The sequence below is a fragment of the Pseudorca crassidens genome, chromosome 2 (assembly GCF_039906515.1).
Source record: "Pseudorca crassidens isolate mPseCra1 chromosome 2, mPseCra1.hap1, whole genome shotgun sequence".
In the NCBI taxonomy this organism is placed as follows: domain Eukaryota; kingdom Metazoa; phylum Chordata; class Mammalia; order Artiodactyla; family Delphinidae; genus Pseudorca; species Pseudorca crassidens.
Genome location: NC_090297.1, coordinates 34,791,485 through 34,809,266, shown reverse-complemented (window position 1 = coordinate 34,809,266; position 17,782 = coordinate 34,791,485). Strand labels below are relative to the sequence as shown.

Below are 17,782 nucleotides of genomic sequence, written 5' to 3'. Positions count from 1 at the left end.
GCCCTGCCTAGACACTTGCCTTCTTTGCCAAGCTAATCTGTAGGGCCGGACCTATGACCCAAGGACACACTAATCGAACTACGAACCATGAGTCTTCTACCCTAAGAGGTGGCTCTGGCCACTCCTTCTGTGGGCCTGGGTCTCCCCACCTAGGGATCAGGCTCCAGGATCAGGCTCCATTAGGATTCGCCCATTCCTGTCTCTTCCTACCCAACCACTCAAATTAATCTTCCCTTGCCTGAGACCAGTTGGGAGCACTGGAGTACAGGGAGGAGAGGGGAAGGGCCAGACTGGGCTGCCAGGTGCTAGTCTCCTTTGCACTGAGGGCCAGACGGTCACCAAGAGAGGAGGGCCATGGGAAACTGAGAACTCACTATTCAAGAAGACGTGAACACTCCTGCCCTGCTGTGTATAGTTGGAAGATATTTATATATATTTTTTGGTTGTCAATATTAAATACAGACACTAAGTTATAGTATATCTGGACAAACCAACTTGTAAATACACCACCTTACTCTGTAACTTACCTAAGCAGATATAAATGGCTGGTTTTTAGAAACATCGTTCTGAAATGCATATGGGTTGAGGGTAGACAGATTTGGATGGGAATGGGAAAGAAGCAACTATTAGAGCGGCTTCAGACTTTTTGACTCCAAGATTCAGTCACTTCCAAGCACCTTTGATCAACACGCTCTACTGCTTAAAAATCTGTTTGATCTCTATTACCTAGAGAAAAATCTAAAAATCTTGGCATTCGAGGCATTCCCATTTTCCTTCACGTAGGATAGCTGGTATTCAGAAAAATGACAGCTATGTGCTGACCTTGATGCTCAGGCATCAAGATAATACGCGTTATCTTGAATGTGAGGTAGGTACTATCTCTGTACAGTTGACAGGCTCAAGGAGGTTAACGTGCCTGAAGTCTCACAGCAAATACGCTAAAACCCCTGCTTTTAACAATTACACTGCAGGAATTGCCTAGTGGTCCAGTGGTTAGGATTCGGCGCTTTCACTGTGGTGGCCCAGGTTCAGTCCCTGGTCAGGGAACTAAGATCCCGCAAGCCGCGTGGCCAAAAAAAAAAAAATTATACTGCACACCCCCCACCCTATACCCCACTCCTCACCCCAAACCCCCAGCCCCTCCAAAGCAAAATGAACCATGTTCACTGCATGGGCAGAGTGAGCTGTCAAGCTGCCTTCTCCCATCTATTTAATTCAGAATGCCCCCTCTGATCCAGCTTTATAGGCTACTGCACACCCTCTAAAGACTTCTAACTGCCTTCTCCCAATCCCTGAATTTCAAGAGCACTTCATTTGTTCCTTTCTTGTGGCACTGTATCTTTTATCACATGTCTTTTATCACCACCTTTATCACAAGTTCCTATTTCCCCCACTAGTCTCAATTTCATGGAAAGAAGTCAATTTGGTTCATCTGGGTCTTCAGTACTAAATACAGTGCTTGGCACAGAGCAGGCACTCAGAAAACAGTTGAAATAAAAGCACCAAGGATATTTGTCCCTAGAGGCTCGGCTGACAAAATCGGGGGGTGGGGTGGATATGCCTGTCGAAGCCTTCATAACTGCACACAGGTTAAACTATAAAATCTGCTTGCCATGAAGCGGGGTTGTACGGAGAGGGTGAGAAGGGAAAACGGGTACATCGTAATTGGCAGTGCCTGTGTGTATTATCATTCGGTACAGAGAATCTGAGGAGTTAGCCATCCCCATCTCACAAATCAGGAGTGAGGCTCGGAGAAGGGCTGTGCCTTGCCTGAGCCTGGGGGCAGGGTGGTTAACCGATGAAGGGCTGGGACCAGGTGCGATGGAGGAGGCCTTATCACATGGCCCCAGCAGGCTTCTGTTGAAAGGAGTTAGCTCTTGCTTCGCAGGGGCCCCGGGAGGGGTAATGCAAAGAGGAGTCGGGGGCCCAGGATGCCAGGTGCGCACTCAGCGCTCTTAAAATCCTATGGTGGCACCCCTGCTGCTGTTCCCACCGGATGGAAGGAAACGGACTAGGGGTGGGGTTGGGGCGGAAGGGGCACGCTAGAGGCCTGAGCTTAAGGATGCAAAGCAGTGGCGCCCGAGGAGGCCCCAAAGCGGGGCGGCGCCCGGTAGCATCCCGGCCCCACCCCAGCCCAGGGCTCCACACCCTGGTCTGAAAATGCCCGAGAACCCACTCCCGGGTTCCCGCCCCTCACAGGGCTTACACCAACGTGCCGGGGGCCACCATTTCCCAAACTGCTAGGTGCACGCAGGCGCCGGAAGACCCGGCCCACCCCCGCCTGGGCCCACAATGCTCCGGGAAGCACAGCTTCCGGTCCCTTGACGCCTTTTCTCTAGGGACTGCAGTCCATCGCGGGTGTAGAAGATTTGGGGCCGGGGAGATCTTCCATCTCTCCCAGACCGTAACAGCGGTGCTCTAGGGCCCCCTCAGCGGTCGCGCACCCACCTGGGTAGCCTCCTTTGCCGACTGGCGGGAGAGGCGGGGCTACGCTGTTTCTCCACCAATCAGAACCGCAGTTTGGGGCTGGTGAGGGGCGGGCCCCAGGCTCCCACCAATCACAGCCTGTCTGCCCTGGGCGGTGGTCCAGGAGCCTCTGAGGGACGCTAAGCATGTCTGTCTTCTGGGAAGTGAGTTTGCTCCAGGAGCTGGCGACCGTGGCTGGGTTAGCGCTTTCATCCTGGAGAATGTAGCTCACCTGGGACACCTTATCGCGCATAAGGTGACGCCTACGGTTTGTGACGAAAAGGGGTAAACAGGTAACGGGGCTGCTCCCAGACTCCCTTCTTTTCCAGTGCTTAGCTCACTGACAGTTTCGTGAGATCCTTTGCATATTTTGGGCTCACAAGTCTCCTCTCTCTGGAAACCTACATCAGGTTCCCCCGCTGGACCCCACACTGTCCTGTATTTCCTCCATCAAAGCCCTCACCACACTGTACAGTTGACTGTTATTCCACCAGTGGGGAGGCAACTGCTAAGTCATTCCTTTGTCGCCGGTTCCCACCACAGACTGAGTGAATTTAGACCTAAAGAAGTTCCACGATCTGAGCTCTTCCACTGCAGTTTTAGGGAGAAAATCCAACAATTCAGAAAGTGTTCTTAATAATGGGGAGAGAATATTCATTCTCTTCTGTGAAAACTACATTTTTTTTTGAAAACTACATTTTAATGCCCTCTTTCTCATTCTATGATTTTTATTTCTTAAGTCACCTACAAATCTGACCCCTTCTGTCCACTTCAATTGCTGACCCTAGTTCAGACCACTCGTCATCTCTCTGGGGATCACTGCAGCACCTCCTCACTGTTCTCTCTGCTTCCTGTCTCTTTCCCCTCATTCTCCACACTGCAATCTTGGTGATCTTTCTAAAAGGCAAGTCTAGTCATGTTTCTCTTCTACTTAAACATGGGTTTCCTGGGTCCCCATTTCCCTCAGGATAATGTCCAGCTTTCTTAGCCTGGAAATTCAAGGCCATTTGCAATCAGTTTCTACCTCTCAGATGCAGCCTCCCCTCTCACCCCTGCCCCCCATCCCACTGCAACCATCCTCCAGGCATTGATCACCCTGTCCTCTGACCTCCACATACTCCTTCCCCTGTGGGTCTTTGGGGTTCCCTCCACACAGGCTGTTCTCCCAACTACTCTTGTGTTCCACCAGGTGACCATACCCCATCACAGCCCAAGGAGCTGGCTGAGGAAGCTCCTACTTGGAGGCTGGCTCACCTGTTTCTTGGGACATTGCTGCCAACTAGTGGCTGTTGTGTGAATGTTTAGGTCAGGGCTGGTTTTAACCTCAACCTTTCATGGGTTCAGAGAGAACTGACTGCTTTGCCGATAACTCTTCACTGGGACTATTACAATAAATCCATTTGGTAATTTCATCCCCAGCACCCCAGAATGACTTCCTAAAGCAGTGTCTGAGCACATTACTCTACAGCTTAATGCTCCCCACCGTCTCATGGTAAAGTCCGAATTCCATAACCAAGCAGTCGAGATCTTTCACATTTGGGTCCTTGGAGACCTTATCTCCCAAAATGCTCCATTAACACTCTAAGATCCAGCTAAGCTGATGTACTCAGTGTTCCCTGGACAGCTCCTCACCTAACTATCTAATCTTAAAACTTTTTGTTCAATCTCCTTCTTTCTCCAGGTCTGCCTTTGGTCTCTCCATAAGGCTGTTTGATCTCAAAAAAGACCAAATTAACACTTTCTCTATGAAGCATTTGTTCATTCCTTCAACTGTTACTTAACTGAACACACACTCTTTGCCAAACTTTCTCCTCAGCTGTGTGGTGTCTTGAAAAGAACATGGTTTCTAGAGTCAGACAGAGTTGACTTCAGATCGAGGCTCTGCTACTTAGCTGAATAACCATGGGTAAGTCACTTCACCTTTCTGATCTTCAATTTCCTCATCTGTTGTGATATTAAGATGAAATAAGATAATGTGTGTGTGATGCATGTGTCAGTTAGAGTTACTCCATATTCCCCCTTTCACCTCCTTCATAAAGTCTGGTACTCACCCCCCAGGTTTCTGTGAATTCCCAGGGATCTCTTCCCTTCTCAAGGTCATCTCTGGCTCTGATGGTTGGCATCTCCTAAACCACCTGGTGCAGGGTTCCCAGTGCAAGCTCTTTCCTGTCATGGAACCCATATCTTTTCATTAGTTTCACTTCATTCATTTATTGAGCACCTGCTGGGTGCCAGGCATTGTTCTAGGGCTGGGGATACAGCAGCAAACAAAACAAAGATTTGCCTTCATGGAGCTTACATTCTGGTGGGGAAAACCCAGCAATCAACAATCAACAAACGTATAATAAAGTATCAGATGATGATTTGTGTTATGGGGAAGAAGAGGCAAACCAAAGAATAGAAGATGATGGATGTGAGGGTGAAGTGGGTGGCTTGATTTTAGATGAGATAATTTGAAGGTCTCCCTGAGGGTGTGATATCTGAACAAATGTGAATGAAGTAAGGGAGCAAATCATATGCACAATCTGGGGGAAAGGCTTTTCTAAGCCAAGAGAACAGCAAGTCCAAAGGTACAAAGGCAGGACCATGTCTGGTGTGTTGAAGGACAAGCAACGAGGCCAGGATGGCTGGACCAGGGCGACAGGGAGATGAGGGCAGAGAGGTGGCAGGTTGCTAGATCGTGTAGGGCCTCATATATCACATGAGGACTTTGGGTTTTGTTTTGGGTTTTTTTTTTAATGTAAGAAGAAACTTCCCAGTTTTGGTATTTTGTTTGTGTTCATTATAATATGCAGTTATGCTTAGCAGGTTAGTTATCATAGAGTTAGTGAGCAAATCCACCCTCCTGTGACAGACTTTACAACTTGGAGGGGACCTATATTGCAACACATATAGTTTTCTGTAATGAAAATATATTGTAAGGGGAAAACAACCCATGGAAGATAATTATGAAAACAAACCTCTGACTCTTACAGAAATTTCACTGCCTTTCCCAGTAACGAGTCTTGGAAATTTCTACTGCTCTGCAAGATAGAAATAAGTATAAAGAATAAGTACTAAGTTTCACGGTGGCGCACTTGTGGCGGGAATCGGGAGGAGCAGGAGACAGCAAGGAAGGCCCAGGGAAACGAAGAAATGGAGCAGCCTGTGCAAAAAGGAAAGGAAAACCGCCTTTTGGGAGGGGGCGAAGGCCACCAGCCGGCAGGAAATAATAGACGGGGACAGGCTCGCCAACTTGCCCCTAATTTCTGATGAGCCATACCCAATAGGCAGGTCAAAGATGGGATGGGTGGAGATGGAGATTACATGGAAATGTTCATGAAGAGATGAGCGAAATCAGGAGAAAACTTAGGGAGTTGCAGTTGAGGAATTGTCTACATATCTTTATGGGGGAGCTCTCTAATCACCATGACCATCATGATGAATTCTGCCTTATGCATTGACTCCTGCCATTTTCCATGAGATTAGTACTGTGATTCCCACTGTTGTTCTCTTTTTTCTTGCATTTTCCTGATACACCTTTTCTGATCCATTTGCTGTGAACCTTACGTAATTTCCATGTCAGGTGGGTTCTGTGTTACCAGCTTCTAATTGGAGATTGCCTTGGCACCCAATCTGAGTTTCTGTCAACAAACTCAGATTGAGAGGTTCACCCATTTGCATGGAAAATGTGAAGTTAATAAAGCAATTAAAAAGCAAAAAAAAAAAAAAACCAAAAAAACAAGAATAAGTATAAATTTAACCTAAACTTTATAAAACCTGGGAAGTAGATATTCTCTGTCCTCCCTCCTTTCTTTCTAAGCAGAGGGTACAAGATCTATTGGTGTTTTGAACTTTCAAAAGCACTTGTGTCAACAGGCTTCAATCAGAGTTTCTCAGAAAGTACCATTGATACTTGTGGCCTAGGGTTTAAAATCTGATTTTAAACGAGGAAACTCAAAGTACTGGGGGCCTATAATTTATTTCCTTAAACCCTACTGCAGACTGTGGTGTAATTATGGCGTGTCTTAGTTCCCCCACCTCCACCCCAGCCTGTTGACCCCCCACCTTGACGTCAGGTTCCCAGTGGTAAACCCTCAAAGAAGCTGAGGGTAGAGGTTAGAAGTGTGGGCTCTGGGGTCATATTGCCCAGGCAAGAATACCCATCACTTTTTGTTTGTTTGTTTTAAAATGAATTTATTAAAGAATAGTCTTAGGAAGGCAACAGTGTTTGATGTGTCATTAAAAAGAAAGTTCTGTTTCTTCATGATGTATAATAAATGTAATGTAAGAGGGTACAGAGTTATAAGCTTCTTTCTACTGGAATTCTCTGATAGTACGGCACAGTGTAGTCATTTCTGCAATGCTAGAATAAATTTTTTAAAAAGTCACCTATGCTTCTCTTCGAAAAGAGATGAACAATAACAGGATGGCATTAAAAAGCCAGTTTTTTTCTATTCATTCTGTAGTATTGGAGCCAGAATTTTTACCATCGCAGGCTACACTTTTTAAAATTATTTATTTATTTATTTGGCTGCGCCGGGTCTTAGTTGCAGCACATGGGATCTTCATTGCTGCGTGCAGGATCTTTGTTGTGGCATGCAGGATCCTTAGTTGCAGCCTGCGGGATCTATTTTGGTTGCCGCGTGAGGAAACTTTAGTTGCGGCATGCGCAACTCTTAGTTGAGACATGTGGGATCTAGTTCCCTGACCAGGGATCGAACCCGGACCCCCTGCATTGGGAGCACAGAGTCTTAGCCACTTGTCCACCAGAGAGGTCCCACTCACAGGCTACAATTTTCACTTTATCAAGTTCTGTCACCTCTCTGAATTCAACATCATTCAATACAAAAGTCCATACATTATCGCAGAATCTGTAGGTATTTAGAGAGCCCTTCAATCCTGCAGATAATGTTTCAGACGTTTGAAATCTCAGTAACTCTTTAGGGAAGGTAGCCAAACATACACAGGCCTGGAATTGACTCTGTTCCTGACCTTCTGTACCAACACTGAATATATAGCCTTATCAAACTGAAGTAAAACTTGAAGGGCAAGTTGAGGGGTAATCTGTTGAGATTGTATGAGCTCATCGAGGCTCTCCTGAAGACTGTTTCCCAAAGTGGTATTTCTGTGCAACTGATGTGCCATGGCTTAGGAGGGAGAAATTCTTTTTGTTATTCAGGCTTACACTGATGTCCTGTGGAAGAGGCGCTTCCTGCCTCGGAGAGAGCCAAGAGAAGCTGCTCGTCCAGGAGCCCAGCAGGACCACCCTCCCCCCACCTCTCCCATCACCTTCTATTGTCTTTTTACAGAGGTGGGAGTGGAGGCTGACAGAGGACACAGTTAATAACACCTACCCCACAGAACTGTGAGGATTAGGCAAGACCAAGTTGGTATACTCTTAATGTGGTGCTTGATTGTAGAAATGGTAAAAATTAGGAGCTATTTTTATTTTCTGATAACGTTATTTCTCCATCCCTGTCATTTTCTTTGCGCTCTGCTTACTATTGGCCAAGATTATAGCTAGCTAATCTTCCTAACTAAATGCCTACTGAGAAAAAGCCAGGGTGAGTGAGGCTTCTCCCTATCTCTGCTTGGAGGTTACATATATTTATGGTCACAGTGATCCCTGGTAGCCAAGTTTCTATCTTTAATACCAGTAATGGCTAGTATTTAGATAGCGAGTGCTATTTGTCAAGCACTGTCCTAAATCTGTGACATGTATGAATACATTGGATCCTTACAAACATCCTAGGAGGTGGACACTATTATTATTATACCCATTGTATAGATGAGGCAACTGCACTTGGGCCACCAACACAAACCACACTCTGTAAGTGGCCTCTTATTTCCATTCACACCTATGGGGGGACATGGCCTCTTTTGCAATCAAACCAAGAGGGAAAAACAGTCTTATCTCCCGTTACTCTGCCTGATGAAAAGGCAGTTATTATTTCCACTTACTGCTGAACAAATCAAGACACAAAGAAGTCAAGCAGTTCTTTTCTTGTCACATCATCATCCCTAGGGGCAATGCTATACGCTGTCTGCCAAGCACAGCTGCTTAAGCACATGAAGTGCAATGGGTAAAGACATGATTTTGAAATAGAAAGCACAGCATTTTAATCTAAGTAATGCTGCATATTGACTCTGACCTCTCTTAGACTCAGTTTCTTTATCTATGAAATGATGATAATAAGTGAATCTGCATCACAGGTTTGTGAGTATTGAATGAGGAAAGACTTACAGTACCTGGCTCATAGCAAGTGCTCATTCAATGGTTACTATAATCATTTTGTTTGTTTATTTGTTTTTAATTCTTTTTTTTTTTTGCGGTACGCGGGCCTCTCACTGTTGTGGCCTCTCCCGTTGCGGAGCACAGGCTCCGGACGCACAGGCTCAGCGGCCATGGCTCACGGGCCCAGCCGCTCCGTGGCATGTGGGATCCTCCCAGACCGGGGCACGAACCCGTGTCCCCTGCATCAGCAGGCAGACTCTCAACCACTGCGCCACCAGGGAAGCCCTTTAATTCTTTTTTTAATTGAAGTATAGTTGATTTACAATGTTGTGTTTTATTATTATTGTATTATTATACAGCCAACCTATGCTGGCTCTCTTAAAAACCAATTAGAACAAAAGCAACTGGGTCAAAATCTGTACATTTGTTTGTTCTTTTATTTTGGGGCAATAGGTGCTGGAGCTTGGGCCAAGCTTTAGCCTTTCATTTTATACTTTCAAAAATCATGTCTAACTCTTTGAGACATATTTTCAGAGGCAGGCCCTATTAGGGGTATTTTATATCAGGACATTTATGGAAAAAGGTATATTGTTCTCTGAGTAAACTGAAATAACTCCTCAACCAAGTTGACTTCCTCCACACTCTTCTCATTTCATCCTTCACACTCAGGTCTAGGATTATGGCTCCTCCCTGCTGGATGGCCTTGATGACTGTACACTGCAGAAAGAATACCTAGCCTGCCATTTAAAACTCTGTACTCTCTGGCCTGCTTTTTCTTACACCCTTACCTCTGCTAATACCCCTAGTAATCTGTAACCTTTTTTGATATAAAGTCTATTTTGTCTTTTTGCTCTCTTTTGCTTACTATTTCCATGGAATATCTTTTTCCATCCTTTCACTTTCAATCTACTGTATTTGTGTCTTTGGATCTAAAGTGAGTCTTTTCAGAGGAATGGATAAAGAAGATGTGGTACATATGTAGAACGGAATATTACTCAGTCATTAAAAAGAATGGAATAATGCCATTTGCAACAACATGGATGGACCTAGAGATTGTCATACTGAGTGAAGTAAGTCAAACAGAGAAAGAGAAATATTGTATGACATCCCTTATATGCAGAATCTAAAAAGAAATGATACAAATGAACTTACTTACAAAATAGAAACAGACTCACAGACATAGAAAACAAACTTATGGTTACCAAAGGGGAAAGTGGGGGGAGGGATAGTTAGGGAGTCTGGGATGAACATGTACACACTGCTATATTTAAAATGGATAACCAACAAGGACCTTACTGTATAGTACAGGGAACTCTGCTCAATGTTATGTGGCAGCCTGGATGGGAGGGGAGTTTGGGGGAGAATGGATACATGTATATGTATACTCCAATATAAAATAAAAAGTTTAAAAAAATAAATAAAATAAAGTGAGTCTTTTGTAGGCAGCATATAGTTGGATTATGTGTTTTCTATCCATTCTGCCAGTCTCTGTCTTTTGATTAGAGAACTTAATCCATTTACATTTAAAGTAATTCCTGATAAGGAAGGACTTACTTCTGTCATTTTGCTACTTGTTTTCTATATGCTCCATAGCTTTTTTGTTCCTCATTTTCTGTGTTACTGTCTTCTTTTGTGTTTAGTTGATTTATTTGTAGCAAAACATTTGCATTCCTTTCTCATTTTCTTTTGTTTATATTCTGTAGTTCTTTTCTTTGTGATTATTATGGGAACTACATTGAACATCCTTAACTTATAACATTCTAATTTTAATTTATAACAACTTAACTTCAATAAGATGCAAAAACTCTGCTCCTTTCCATCTCCATCCCCACCCCTTTTGGTTGTTGATGCCACAGAATTACATCTTTATACACTGTGTGCCCCAAAACATAAACTAATAATTCTTTTAAATTCATTAGTCTCTTAAATTATGTCAAAAATGAAATTTGGAGTTTCAAACCAGTTACAAGACTACTAGCTTTTAGACTAATTAGATTTTTTTCTTTAAATGTATTAGTCTCTTAAATCATGTTGAAAGCAAAATATGCAGTTACAAACCATTGTTACAATAATACTAGCTTTTGTAACTGCCCATGTATTTACTTCCGTTGAGATTTCTATTTCTCTATATGGCTCCAAGTTACTGTTTAATGTCCTTGTATTTCACATTGCAGAACTCCCTTGAGCATTTCTTGCAGATCAAGTATAGAGATTGATTTCTTCAGCTTTTGTTTCTTGGGGAATGTCTTAATTTCTCCCTCACTTTTGAAGGCCAGTTTTGCCAGATATAGGATTCTGGTTCACAGTTTTTTCCCCTGAACACTTTGAATATGTTGGCCCACTGCCTTCTGGCCTCCAAAGTTTCTCATGAGAAATCTGCCAAAAATCTTATTGAGACTCACTTTTGTGTGATGATTTGCTTCTTTCCCGCTGCTTTTATATCTCAGTATGAGTCTCTGAGTTCATCTTACCTGGAGTTCATTGAGGTTGTTAGATGTTTATATTCATATTTTTCATCAAATTTGGGAAGTTTTCAAACACTGTTTTCTTCAAATTTTCTCTCTGTTCCTTTCTCTCTCTCGTCATGCTGGGTCTCCTGCAATGCATATAATCAGTCTGCTTGATGTTGTCCCACAGTTCCCTTAAGCTCTGTTCACTTTTCTTTTTTTTTTTTTGTGGTACGCGGGCCTCTCACTGCTGTGGCCTCTCCCGTTGCAGAGCACAGCCTCCGGACGTGCAGGCTCAGCGGCCATGGCTCACAGGCCCAGCCGCTCCGCGGCATGTGGGATCTTCCCGGACCTGGGCACGAACCCGTGTCCCCTGCATCGGCAGGCGGACTCTCAACCACTGCGCCACCAGGGAAGCCCTCTGTTCACTTTTCTTCAATCTTTTTTCTTTCTGTTCCTCAGACTTAACAATTTCTATTGTCCTATCTTCAAGTTCACTGATTCTTTCTTCTGCCTGCTCAAATGTGACTTTGAATCTCTCTAGTGAATTTTTCATTTCAGTTATTATAACTTCTGGCTCCAGAATTTCTTTTTGGCTTCTTATTAGGTTTTCTATCTCTTTATTGATATTTCCATTTTGCTCATAGATTACTTTCTTGACTTTCTCTACATCTCCCTTTAGTTCTTTAAGCATCTTTAAGACAAGTGTTTTAAGTCTTTTCTAGTAGATTTGCCATCAGGCTTTTTTCAGAGACAGTTTTTGTTGGTTTTTAAAAATTTTTTTATTTTTTGAATGGGCCATGATTTCTTGTTTCTTTGTATGCCTTGTGATTTTTTATTGTTGAAAACTGGACATTTGAATCTAATAATGTGGTAACTTTGGAAATCATATTCTCTCCCATCCCCAGGACTTGATGGATTTGTTTGTTTTTTTTGTTTTATTGTTGTAGGCTGTCTCTGCGCCACAGATCAGCCTGAGATGTAAACTTAAGGTCTCCTCAGGTCTTTTCTGGACCTGCATCTTTCCCTGGGTATGTACAGTCACATTCTAATTTTCCCCATATATGCAGTTGTTTTTGAATCTCCTAGTCTTTAATATCTGGGCTCCAAAAGGAGAAAAAGAAAAATGAAGGGCAGGAAAAGGGTGCTGGTCCTTTAAATCACCTGGAAGTCACTTGAACCAGAGGGGGAGTGGCTTGTGACAGTGGGGGAAGATACAACAACAATAGCTGCCCTTCTCTTTGCACCTCTGTGATCAGAAGCAGCAATCAAATGCCATTCACAGCAACATGGATAGACCTAGAGGCTGTCATACTGAGTGAAGTAAGTCAGACAGAGAAAGACAAGTATCTTATGATATTGCTTATATGTGGAATCTAAAAAAATGGTACAAATAAACTTATTTACAAAACGGAAATAGAGTCACAGACATAGAAAATAAGTGTATGGTTACCAGGGGGAAAAGGGGAGAAGGGATAAACTGGGAGATTGGGATTGACATATACACAGTATTTTTTAAAGATTTTTAAAATATTTATTTATTATTATTTATTTCTGGCTGCACTGGGTCTTCGTTGCTGTGCACAGACTTTCTCTAGTTGCGGCAAGTGGAGGCTACTCTTTGTCGTGGTGCGCAGCCTTCTCATTGCAGTGGTTCTCTTATTGCAGAGCACGGGCTGTAGGAGCGTGGGCTTCACTAGTTGTGGCACGCGGGCTCAGTAGCTGTGGCTCACAGGCTCTAGAGCACAGGCTTAGTAGTTGCTCTGCGGCATGTGGGATCTTCCTGGACCAAGGCTCGAACCTGGTCCCCTGCATTGGTAGGCGGATTCTTAACCACTGCGCCAGCAGGGAAGCCCCTATACACATTATTATATATAAAATAGATAACTAATAATGACCTACTGTATAGCACAGGGAACTCTACTCAATGCTCTGTAATGACCTATATGGGAAAAGAATCTAAAAAAGAGTGGATATATGTATACGTATAACTGATTCACTTTGCTGTTCACCTGAAACTAATATAACATTATAAATCAACTGTACTCCAATAAAAATTATTTTAAAAAAAGAAAGCAGCAGCAGCAATCAGAGCACAGATCCCCAATATTTGGAGGACCGTGTCCTTTTTATTCACCATGGCTCCCACTAGCTCTGTGTAGGTTACTCCAAGAAATGTGTGTGTTGCCTGCTATGAGGCTGGAGCAGAGGATGAGTACCTGCTACTGTGCTAAGAGCTGAAATTGACCAGAATTAACTGCTATTTATCATCCAGGCCTTCCCCTGTAAGTTGCAGGCTTTCAGTAGACTCCAGCCAGATCTCCAAAATAGTTACATCAGACAGATTCTGCCAGTTCAATTGTTGTCTTGGTGGGGAAACAGATTCCAGGTGCTTCCTACTCTGCCATCTTCCCAGAATCCTCCCTCTGTAATTCTTTTTATATTGAATACATCGTCGGATTCCATTTACTAATATTTTGTTGAGAATTTTTGTATCTATGTTCATGAGAGATATTTTTCTGTAGTTTTCTGTATTTGTAAGGTCTTTGTCTAGTTTTGGTATTAGCATAATGCTGATATCATAGAATGAGTTAGGAAGTAGTCCTTCTTGATTCTGTCTTCTGGAGGAATTGTAGAAAATAGATATAATTTCTTCCTTAAATATTTGGTAGAATTCACCAATGAAGCCACCTGGGCCTGGTGCTTTCTGTTTGGGGAAGTTATTAAATATTGATCAATTTCTTTAATAAATATAAGCCTACTCAGATAGCCTGTTTCTTTTTATGTGAGGTTTTTTTTTTTTTTGCGGTACGCAGGCCTCTCACTGCTGTGGCCTCTCCAGTTGCGGAGCAGAGGCTCCAGATGTGCAGGCTCAGCGGCCATGGCTCACGGGCCCAGCCGCTCTGCGGCATGTGGGATCTTCCCGGACCGGGCACGAACCCGCGTCCCCTGCATCGGCAGGCGGACTCTCAACCACTGGGCCACCAGGGAAGCCCCTTATGTGAGTTTTGATAGTTTATATCTTTCAGGGAATTGGCCCATTTCATCTAGATTATTAAATTTGTGGGCATAGAGTTGCTCATATTCCTTTATTATCCTTTTAATGTCCATGGGATCAGATGCCCCCTTTTTCACTTCTGATATTAGAAATTTGTGTCCTCTTTTTTCTCAGTTAGCCTAGCTAGAGGCTTATAAACTTTATTCATCTTTTCAAAGAACCAGCTTTCGGTTTTGATCATTTTCTCTATTGATATCCTGTTTTCAGCTTCATTGATTTCTGCTCTAATTTTTATTATTTCTTTTCTTCTGCTTACTTTTGATTTAGTTTTCTCTTCTTTTTCTAAACTTCCAAAGGTAGAGCTTAGATTATTGAGTTTAGAGTTTCCCTCTTTTCTAATATATGTTATTCAGTGCCATCAAAGCACTTCTTTTGCTACATCCCACAAATTTTGATAAGTTGTGTTTTTCATTTAGTTCAAAACATTTAAAAATTTCTCTTGATATCTCTTCTTTGGCCTGTGTGTTGTTTAGAAGTTTTGTGTTATTTAAAGTTTATTTAATACTTTAAATTCCATGTATTTTGGGATTATCTAGCCATTTTTCTGTTGCTAATTTCTAGTTTAATTCCACTGTGGTCTGAGAGCACTCACTCTATGATTTCTATTCTACTCCTGAGTGCTCCAAGCCGTGCCAGCTTGGGAGAAGGGCTATTGTGAGTGAAATGAAATGGTTCCTCTTATCTGTTTCAGTGTAGCTGTTCTTGGCTTTTAGTTTGCCTGGGTACTGTGAGTTTCTTCACTGGTTTCTGGAATTCTCATAAAGGCTTTTTGGACTGTCTATTATTGTTACGTCAATGTCTCTGTTGGGGAAGGGAGTCTGAGCTTCTTATTTTACCATCTTGCTGTCATCACTCCTCTTAGTCAGATTAATTTTTGTAAAGAGTACACCTGGAAGCTGAGCATCTTTACATTGATTCCCTGTAAGCTAAATATGCTCACATACCTCTTGGAAAGTTTTTGTGAACCCCCAGGGGTATGCATACCCAGTTTGAAGACAACTTTTCCAGAGGGTCCACATTAGTATTCCTCTGGCTTCCCTTGGGGTTGTGTTTTCTAACTCTGCTCCTGTTGTGCTGACAGGGTACCAGCTCCCTATTCAGGTTCTCTTCCATCCCCTACCTGGGGCATCTGGGTCAAGGGAACTGTCTGGCAGGCCTTGAGTGATGAGTGATGGGCAGCCGTCCTGGGCCCATATGTAACAGCAGCAGGGTTACCATTTGACCAGGAGGGCAGGCTATTCCCTGTTCACCCTTAAGAAGTTCTCCATGTTTACCTCAGACCCACATACACTGAGAAATGAGTATCATGGTGGGCTGCCTTCTATCACTAGCCTCTCCCTCCAGGAAGGTAGGAGGGAAAAGGAATGAGCTGTTCTCTCATAGAGCCTGAATGGCTCCTTCTCTAGCTCTACTCCTGTTTTCCCCCACTTCCTATGCAAGCCTTGGCTTCTGAATGACCACAGTCAGGTTTTCAGAATGGGTGCAGTTTGATAAAGATGTCCTTCCTCTGAACAGCCAAAGTAAAAAGTGATCAACTCTATTTCACAAAGTCTCAAGCTCAGGCACCCTGTACACCCCCGCTCTGGAACTAAGCAGTACCCTTTCCATGTCTGTAGACATGCTGTCTCTGGGACAATGCTCCATTCCTTTGGGTGTCTGGAAGCATGGTCTCTGCTTTGTCTCAATTTGCCCCATATGTCTGTGGTTTTGTGGGTATCTTGTGGCTAGGTTCTTCACACTCTGAAGTGGTGGTTTTAACCCTGAGCCAGGACCTGGGCCTACTCTGGGAGCCTTTTGACCTGCCTACTCCCCAGGCCCCAGGCCTTGGGTATAAGTAACTTGATGGGGGTGCTCAATAAATGGAAACTAAAAACCTTAAACCCAATCAACATTACACTTGATAACCCCAACCCTCTCCAGGACTCAACCCATTACCAAGGGCTATATGGTGGCCCATTGTAACATGGATCTGGGCCGAAACCAAATCACAGTAACCAACACCTTCCATCTGTCTCTTCCTCTAGGCTGGTTGCTCCTTGAAGGCCACTGGAACACTGTCCCCAACAGGAATCAGCCTAACACAAAGAAGTTATCAATAAGTGTCTGGTGAATTTGACTTACCTTCCTTATACTACATAGCTACCACCCACAATACCATAAAAACACTTTCCCATCTTCCTTATTTTCTCTTCTGAGGTAACAAACCCAGGCTCCTGTAATCTGGGTTTCATTCATTTACATAAATGCCTGAACAGCTTTTATTTTGGTCACTGATGGAAGGAAAGACAGATATCCCTGCTCTCAAAATGCAATAATGGGCAGAATAAAGGATACACAGTTAAGTTATAATGTTGTATCGTGATTCCTGGCCAAAAGGAAGAGACTTTGTCAGCAGTACATGTGAATGATATAGTGAGGTACTTAAGTAAGAGAAAAGTTTGCCCACTGTAATGGACATCTGTTTTTTCTGACTGTCATCCAATCACCCTTCTCCAGGACTGCTCCCTCCCTACTCTCAGCCCACGTGTTTGTGGTGGATTTGACTCCACCTCCAACTCTAGGGGTCAACCTGAGACGCCAGGCATGGCCATTTAAAACATCACATTTTCTCGGTCACAGTAATTAGTTCCAGAATAGACCCATGAGCTAATCAGAGTCAGTGAGATGCAATGATTTCTTTGTGGGAACACTGGGAGAGAGGCAGCCACATTTTCCAGCTGTCCTTGAGCCCAGACGGATAGCACCAGTCATCTTGCGCCACAAGAAAGCCTGTGTCTGAATGGACTCAACACAGACTGATGGACAGAGAGAAGCAGGGTTTGAGTCTGTAGCAACCCTGCCTGAAGCCAGAATTTTCTGTCACATGAGCCAGTAAAGTCTCTTTCCTTGAGCTGAAATTGACCGCTTAGCTGTGAAGTCAACCTATAATGCATATGAGCAGACATTGCTTAAGTCACTTCAAAATAGTTTACTTAATTATTCCAAAGTCATTTGACTTTTCAGGAGGTTGATCCATCAGGGAAACCACATGCACACTGGTTAAGAGCACAGGCTTTAAAGCCACACACGCATGGAGTTGATTCCTGTTTTCTTAACCTTTCTGAGCTTCCATTTCTTCATCAGTTAAATGCAGATAATAATAGTGTTGATGTGATTTTTTTTTCATGTCTGAGGGCAGATTTTGTGAGCACAAAAGACTACAGCATTTTAAGTTCTAAATTAATATTAAATTTTTTATCTACAAACTCAAAACCTTGGCTTTATTTAAAACTTAAAAGTTCAACTTACAAATATATTATTCTATTTATAAATTGATTATATTTATATAAAAATAATGATTAGGCTTAAGGAGATCTTTTATTATTGTTCAGATAACTCAGGCAGAACAATTAAACTCTGTTAAACAATTCCATTTTGGGGGGCTTCCCTGGTGGCGCAGTGGTTGAGAGTCCGCCTGCCGATGCAGGGGATGCGGGTTTGTGCCCCCTGTCTGGGAGGATCCCGCATGCCGCGGAGCGGCTGGGCCTGTGAGCCATGGCCACTGGGCCTGCGCATCTGGAGACTGTGCTCTGAGGCGGAAGAGGCCACAACAGT

At 43.4% G+C, this 17,782-nt stretch overlaps 1 protein-coding gene and 1 pseudogene across 18 annotated transcripts in view; one reads left to right on the top strand and one right to left on the bottom strand.

Moving 5' to 3' along the window:
• Positions 1 to 17,782, bottom strand: part of ZNF691 (zinc finger protein 691) — an 82,865-nt gene that overhangs the window by 25,388 nt on the left and 39,695 nt on the right. For 3 of the 18 annotated variants that reach the window (XR_010940777.1, XR_010940778.1, XR_010940773.1), the window contains exon 5: positions 4,518 to 4,632. The exons of 4 other annotated variants lie outside the window; for them this stretch is intronic. The gene's annotated coding sequence lies outside the window, so the exon portion shown is untranslated. Of the gene's footprint in view, positions 1 to 2,742; positions 4,411 to 4,517; positions 4,633 to 5,426; positions 5,490 to 11,154; positions 11,280 to 11,370; positions 12,940 to 12,970; positions 12,987 to 13,016; positions 16,264 to 17,526; positions 17,758 to 17,782 lie in introns of those variants that run through there. 11 more of the 18 variants (XR_010940779.1, XR_010940775.1, XR_010940785.1 and 8 more) reach the window with 8 other exon arrangements.
• On the top strand, positions 2,621 to 16,537 carry LOC137218611 (protein BEX3-like; annotated as a pseudogene).